General features: G+C 44.4%; 1 long non-coding RNA gene across 1 annotated transcript; it reads right to left on the bottom strand.

The window, feature by feature from the left end:
* Positions 1-1,381: 1,381 nt before the first annotated feature.
* On the bottom strand, positions 1,382-6,672 carry LOC124701849. Its single transcript, XR_007002247.1, has 3 exons — positions 3,347-6,672; positions 1,629-2,104; positions 1,382-1,501 (listed from the first exon to the last, which is right to left on the bottom strand). It is a non-coding gene; the product is annotated as an uncharacterized LOC124701849 (long non-coding RNA).
* Between the last annotated feature and the right edge of the window lie 1,253 nt (positions 6,673-7,925).

Genomic DNA, 7,925 nt, shown 5'->3' with positions numbered 1-7,925 from the left:
AGATGTACCTCCACATCGGATGGGAGAAGTTCGCGCGCTACCACGACCTCCAAGCCGGCTGCATGCTCACATTCTACTACCTAGGCGACATGGATATGAGCGTCAAGGTGTTCGATGACACGTGCTGCCGCCGGCACTACCACGGCGACGATGATGAGGAGGACGATTGAACATGCTAAGTGTTCTTTCTTTCGCAGCGAAAATAGGCATGCTCCCCACACACTCGATCCGGTGCCGTTTGGGAACGCTTTGGGGGGCGCGGCTGAGATGCTCTAAGGCTCTCGACAAGTAGTTGAACTAGGATAACGCCTATAAAGATGGGGGGCCAATAAGGGATCAGTGTGTAAATTTCTTTCAACACCGAATCATTTTATGAGGAAGTCCTTAAAAAGGTCAAAATGGTTCATTTCCAAGTCATAACTAGATTAGGGTGGTGTCAGATCGATGCGTGCATGTTACCCCCGATTATTCCAGCCAGGAGGGGACGTGATGTGTTGAGAGATAATGAGGAAGTCCTTAAAAAGGTCAAAATGGTTCATTTCCAAGTCATAACTAGATTAGGGTGGTGTCAGATCGATGCGTGCATGTTACCCCCGATTATTCCAGCCAGGAGAGGACGTGATGTGTTGAGAGATAATAGGTGGAAGCGACGTGCATGTGTGTCGCTTGGCCTATCGACCGTCTCCTGCTCTCTGACACGATGGAGGGGGACGGGAGGGGGGCAGCCTTGTTGGTTCCATGCCGACACATTCGCCAAAACTTAATTCTACATCGTTTCGTTGGGCGACACGCTAAGCCATGCTGGGACGCGACAGCCACGCGCACGGCTACAGCAATCTGATGGAAAGTGACTCTCCGCTGCTCTCACCTCTCAGGAACAAGAGACATGCTACGTACGTACGTACGTACGTACGGCCACGCTCTGGTACGTACAACTACGCACAGTCGTCGATGGCCATGCATAGGTCATCAAGTACACTGACTGGCATCTCGTGAAACACTTTAGACAGCCTGTTAAGTTACCTCCGTTCCATATTATTTCTCGCTAACTCAAATGTATCTAGTCAAGTCATGTTTTATGTATAGATATATTTAAGTTTGCAACAAACAATATGTAACGGAGGAGTATGAAGGAAAATGGATATGAATCCCAATTTCACATAGCTATCCCCTAGTACCATTAAGCGACAAGCACGAAGGGTAATATTTCACAGATGCTAATATTTCGAAGATAACCAATCACAAACGTAAAGAGGATGTTGTCCAGCTAGTGGGCACCTTGATCGACGGACCGATCGGTCCTGAGCAGCAGCTAGGCACTGTGCAGCTGCTGCAGAAAACAGCCACTCTATCTAGCCCTCTTCCTGTACCCAATTCCACGATTTTGTTAGGTTGCAATTGATCACCGGAATGCAGCCGGGCCATCGCAATTACGCGGCTTAAACCTCCAAATCTCAGGACCATCGCCATGGTCCACCAACAGCGTGCATTGGTCCATTTTCTGCGGACAAAAACATGGTTTCCAGCCTCATGACACAACATGTAGAGTCATTTTCTTTCTTCCAATATAAACATAGCAACAGTCACGAGTAGCGACAAGGATACTTTTACAGACAGGATTCATGCACCTGTCAGGTAAGAAACAACAAGCATTTCCCAGGGCCACGAGCTGAACTCGGGACTTGATTCAGATCAAACAGATGCAGTCTTCATGTCGCAAATCTACTGTGACGTCCGCATGTCTAGCCGCAAACGGACTGCAAGCCACGCCAACTTATTTACCAGACCCCACGGGACCCGGCCCTCCTCCATATTGAAATTTTTCTCTCGGCAAGCTTTGGTTCTTGGGTAGCATGCTTTCCCGTGGATAAAGTGACAAAATGGGAACATTATACGAGAAGCATCATCTTTTGAATCAAGTTAATGCAAACCTGAGAAAAAAAAAGTATCAGATGCACCTTACTAATAAGCCCGGCCGCTTCAACCCCATCACCAGAGAAGACTTCTACCCTCTTCCTGGACCTCCATGCTCTACCCCCACTTGCAATGGCTTACCATTGTAATCAGTGATCTCAAACATGATCCTCGATTCATCTGGCTGTACCTGATACAACAGCATGCCGATTAAGTGATATCCCACATATAAGTATGTGTGTATTTCTACAAATAGTTCACAGCCTGGTGGTTAGGTCCATTGTGGTGGAACCAGCCCACCCAGGTTCAAGTCCTAGATTTGACATGGGTGTTTGCATTTACCTGGATTTATTCCAGGATTTAACCGGCACTATGCTTTCAGTGGTAGGTGACGTGCCCGTCAACAGCGAGGCGCCAGTGGTGACTTCGTCAACCTCAACATATGCCGGCTCAGTCCCTCGGAGGTGCTCATAGGGGTAGGGTGTGCGTGCGTGCGTTCATAGGGGTGTTTGTACGTGCGTGTTTGTGAGCGTCTGCGTTGTACTGTGTTCTCAAAAAAAAAAAAAAAAAAGGGACATATGCAGTGTAATAACCTCCACAAGACCTGAATATCAGAAACAAGTTGGTGGGGGCACACCAAAATCAACTCCCAAATATCTTGCAGGATCGGCATGAACAGGATATTATCCGACGGTGAACACATCTGCTGGTACTTATATGGCAATTCTGCCTGGTGTGGCTATATGTGTGTAATGCTTGTCTCACCACCGCCCCCACTCCAGCTGGACTTGCTACTCCTAAAACCTGCTATGCGTGACCACAGTTTCCCCTATCATTTGATCCTGCAGCTGGCGCTTCCTGCCATGGCCACACAGAGACTCGCCTCATTTCCCTTACTTTCCGTCAAGGCTACATAATTTTGATCAATGATTTGTAAAGAAACCGTGACTACAAAGTATTTGGTGAACACCATCACTTCATGTTGGTCTTTATCAAAAAAAAATCACTTCATGTTGGTGCACATTACTTTTCGACTTCTGTAAAATGTCTTAGAAACCTATCTCGGCATAATCAAACAATGGAAGAAGAAGAAGAAGAAAGGTGTGCACTATGGTAGAAAAGAATGCATTTTTTTGCAAGTAGTTATCCACATATTTATTCTGATTCTGTCAGTTAGTATAATACCAGAAATTATCACACATCCAGTGAAGATCTACTCTAAGAGTAAATAGTAACAGCATAAGGGTCTTGGCTTCCTAGCATTTTCAGAACATTTAATTCACTGTGGTACAGAATTGAAAGCAATCAGGTGTATTCAGAACCTCATTCTGGCTCCTAGTGCTGTAAAGCAGGGATTTATTCTGGATAATGATGGATGAACATTTAAAAGGAAAAGGCCAAAATTTAAAGTCCACAGAAACAGAAGCACCACCTGTCTCCGTCAGCGGTGACAGCCAGCATATCACCATATCCTCATCTCGGTTCTCAGCCACTTGGGTAATTGGTTCATGTATCAACAGCAGGCACAATCACCAAAAATTTAGCATATCACATCGAACAGAATCTTGGAAGCAGTTGAAATGGTGATTTTAATATAGCATGCATTGAAGTCTTAGGTGCTCTTTTCTTCTTTTCTGAAACAGAAATGTAAGGAAAGCCCCGAAAGTATAAATAATAATAGAAACCATAAATAGAACCTGGGTGGTGGGTTTGTACATCCACTCCCCAAATCTCAGATTCTCATCTTGCGGTATATATCGCACACACAACCAAGCACTAACAAGTCCTGACACATTTATAAAGAAGACCCACAAACAACTCAGCAAGAACTGTATGACCAATGAATATATCCTCCGGCAGCATAGAAAGCATAAAACAATAATAACACGGAACTCTTTATGCAATGTATTTACAAAGGATGCAGGAAAACCTCTAGCCAACTAGAAGATAACTAAGAAAATGCAGTAGAGAGCCAGAGATGGACCACAGAGAAATCAGCAGCCACCAAATTACTGAACATATAAAAAACTTCCACAACATAGCAGCTTTGAACAGCAGTATGCCAACAAGAAGCAGTAGCCGTAAAACTAACAGTATGATCTTTCAGTACTTTTGGCCCCGTCCTAGCACCATAGGAGTTAGTGACCCTGATAATTGCCACCAAACACACCAAAAGCTGTGAATCTACTGCTGCGGAAAAGGCTGGCAAAATTGGCACATTCATATAATTGATCACAGTACCTCACCCAGAAGAAAAACACCTGATTTTGTACGATTCTTACGTCAGGCCAAAGTAACAATGTGGTAAGAATTTAATTAATTAATTATGATACGACAAACTTGCACGAATTCCCTTACGTCCACATCCACCCTTACACCCCCCAATAAACTGCGCTGATTAAAATTCTACAGATTTATGTTAAAATATTGAAATGTATTTAGCAAGACAAGGAATGGATGCTTTCCAATATTATTATGATATAAAAGTAGTCGATCTCAATCTCCTTTTTCGTAAGATTAGAAAGCAACAGGGTGGCCCGATAAGTAAAAGTTGGCTACTAAAAGAAGCCACCAGCATAACATTAGTACTTCAGTAAATTTGTTGCCACCAATTTTCCACAGAACATAGGATAAATTGTGTTACAGATTGTCATGGAAAATTTGCGCAACGGTTGAGTATACAAGCTAGAAAGATGAAACAGAGTATACATCATTCATGATATGGAAACCAGGTTGATTTGATTTGAAAAAACTTAAACCTTCTCTGATCAGAAGATCCCAAGAGGGACAGCAAGATAAGGACTCATATTTCTGGTGTCAAAATGAATAGGTGAAAAGGCAGGCACAAAGAAGAAAATAAAAGTTTCCAGCATTTTAAATGAGCTTTAGAGTACTCACAATTAGCAGAAACTGATAGATCCAAGTTCCATATCAAAATCTGATGCCCCAAAACTCCATATTTTAGCTCGGCTGGAAGTTCTAGCAGCAATGCCAATGGATGGTTTAGTCATAACCATGGTAGATAGTAGATTTCAATTGCTCCAAGAAAGAACACAATGTCTATGATTAATGACATGCTTGGTAGTTGGGACTTCTACCCAGCTTATGCTTATTCTATAATACACTCCGCATAGCTTCAGGCCTAGAAGACTAATAACGTAAATAAAAAATAGGCCATCGACAAAAAAAAATCAAGCAACCGACATGAATGCTGCCTATTCATTAAGAACAAAAAAGAAGATTATATGTGCACAGATAGGCACATGTTTTTTAGTGGAACATGGCAGAAAACCAGAAAGAAAAAAAAAACTACCTTCACAACCAATAAACCAAATAAAAAATATTCAAAGAAAAACTTATCACTTCAAAAAGTCTAACACATGAAGAATTTTCTATATTATAGAAAAAAGTAGAATCTGGATAGCTGCAGGTTACCCATGTAAGCTGGCTATAGGCTCATAGAGATCAAAGCTCAAGTTAGGCCAAGCAGACAGCACAGTTTTGTGGTAGAATAATAGTCGCATTGCAAAGGTACAAAGGTGAGGATTTTTTAATGAAACTCCTGAGTTAGGTTTTGCTGGTTCTCAATCCATGCAGTTTGTGCACTAGTGGAAAAAAGTAATATAACACTATGTAACCTCAAATCATACCACTGAAGTGGGCAAGGGATTCTTCGCGCATAAGATGTAAAAGTTTATTTCTGTGAAAAGAAAATTAAACATTTTATGAACATTCAATATCATTTTATTTTGGGAACAATGAGTTTGTTCTTTGCAGGCAGAATCAATTTGGTAACATGGTACAAGATCCATAGAACCCAGCTTGTTCTCACATGGCATTCTGGATCTTCAGGCATGTACAAAGCATCAACAAAAATAGAGATAACAAAATGGTAATAGAACTGTTCTTCACTGACTTAACGTCAAAATTGTTCAGACTAATCTAACTCAAAGACCTCTACTGTATCAAATATAAAGCTAGTTCACACTTTGGGACTCACGATCACGTCCTGTTAAATTTAAGATACAGAGATAACAAAATAAAGTCGATGATATCAATGAGGTATTTATTACTGTGGAAAGGTAGCAATTCATGATGATTTCCTTTTCATTTCTCGGTGACTCTACTAAGACCAGCATTAGACAATAGAAATATGTAAGAACAAGAAGGCATTACAATGAGAGAACCTAACAGGGACAAACTGTGTAACTAACGCCATGAGGATGGCCAAACGGCATGTGTAGGGGATTGGGGAGTAGGAACACAGCTTAGGGCAGGATGAACAATAAGAAACTAGACTGATTAATTTCTCATTGCTAGATTGATAACTGATACATATGTTGTCCCTTATATAGGAGGACCTACTTAACCCCAAATTAATAATCCAAGGATACAGATCCGATATGTAACTCTAGTCTTATATATTTCCTATTCAAATAACTCTCCTTCCTCTTCGAATAATATTCCATACTATCTGAATATTTCATAATCATATATAGCTACACATAACACTGAGGGGATAATTGTGGTTACCCACCAAAAAACATCTTAAAGGTGTGACAGGCAACTTTCTAAGAAGAATTGCCACGAGTGGAACAGATATGTATAGGCATCAGGGTTAATGATTATTTACAGCAGCATGATGATAATATATAGTTTTTTCGCGGAAACGCAAAAGCCTTGCGTTTCAATGTATTGATAGAAAGAAGGTTATATGTACAAGTCCCCGAAAGGACCACACCCGGCCATACAACTCGACCCAAGAAAAAAAGCCTAATCTAGGGGAGGAGCTGGCGAACACCCCGGGCTCTCGCGTACGCCCATAACCTCGCATCGGCAGCAATGTCGTTGAACAGGGACGTCACCGAGGGGCGCGCGTTCTCGAAGACCGCCGCCCCGTAAGCATGATTATCGACGAAGTGCCTCTGCGCAGCTTGCGAGGGGCGGTCCGCACCACCAGTGACCACCACTCCGCGAAGTCACCCTCGACTGTAGGAGGACCGGAGGTGGACCGGATCCAAATCGTCATGGAGAAGAACGAACATCCAGTGAGCAGGTGCGACATGGTCTCCATCGATTGGTCACAGAGCGGGCATCTAGGCGCGTGTGGTAGGCCCCGCCGCGCCAGCCTCTCACCCGTCCAACACCTGTCGAGGCAAGCCAACTAGATGAAGAACTTCACCCTCGGCGGCGCCCAGGATTTCCAATTCAGCCTCCAAGATCCTGAGGTGATGGCCCCCTGGAAGAGGGTGTCATAGCAGGATCTAGAGGAGTATTGGCCATCCGTCGTCCAACGCCAAAGCAACATATCTTGGTCGGTCGACAGCTGTATGTCTCTGAGTCTACCCCATAGCTGCACGTACTGCCAAAGTGCAAGAGCACTAGGTGGGTGCGCCAGAGGGACCCAAGCACGATCCACAAGCGCTTCGCGGACCGTACGCGCCTTCCTGCGGTGATTAGGCACCAGCGCGTAGACCTCCGGCGCCATCTCCTTGATGGACATGCCGTCCAGCCGTCCAGCCATCTGTCTTCCCAGAAGAGGGTTGATTCCCCATTGCCGACCACCATAGTGGTGGAGGCCGCAAAGACATCTAGCTCCACCTTCGAGAACTGCATATTGAGCCCGTGCTACGGTCGCATGGGGTTAGTACGCATCCTCCAGATCCAACGCACCCTCAGACTGATCGCAGTGCGGGCTAAGTCAGGGATCCCAAGGCCCCCCAACTGCAGCGGCCGGCACACCCTAGACCAGTTCACGTGACATGTGACAGTGGCCTCCATTGGCATCAGCCCTGCCAGCCCAGAGAAACCTGCGCAGGATCTTGTTAACCTGCTTCAGCGTTTTCTTGGCCTAGCACCACCAGCTGGTGCAAAGGGATAGCTGCGAGCACCGCACGGATCGGCGTGCCCTAGGCATCATGGATGCCGGCCAAGTAGGGAGTTTGTCAGCCAAGCGGTCCACCAAGGGCTGGAAGGGCGCATCCGTCAACCTCCACAAAGAAAGCGGGGTG

Source organism: Lolium rigidum, chromosome 3 (assembly GCF_022539505.1).
Source record: "Lolium rigidum isolate FL_2022 chromosome 3, APGP_CSIRO_Lrig_0.1, whole genome shotgun sequence".
Lineage (NCBI taxonomy): Eukaryota > Viridiplantae > Streptophyta > Magnoliopsida > Poales > Poaceae > Lolium > Lolium rigidum.
The sequence above is the reverse complement of the archived record's forward strand: the minus strand, read 5'-3'. Positions and strand labels throughout refer to the sequence as shown.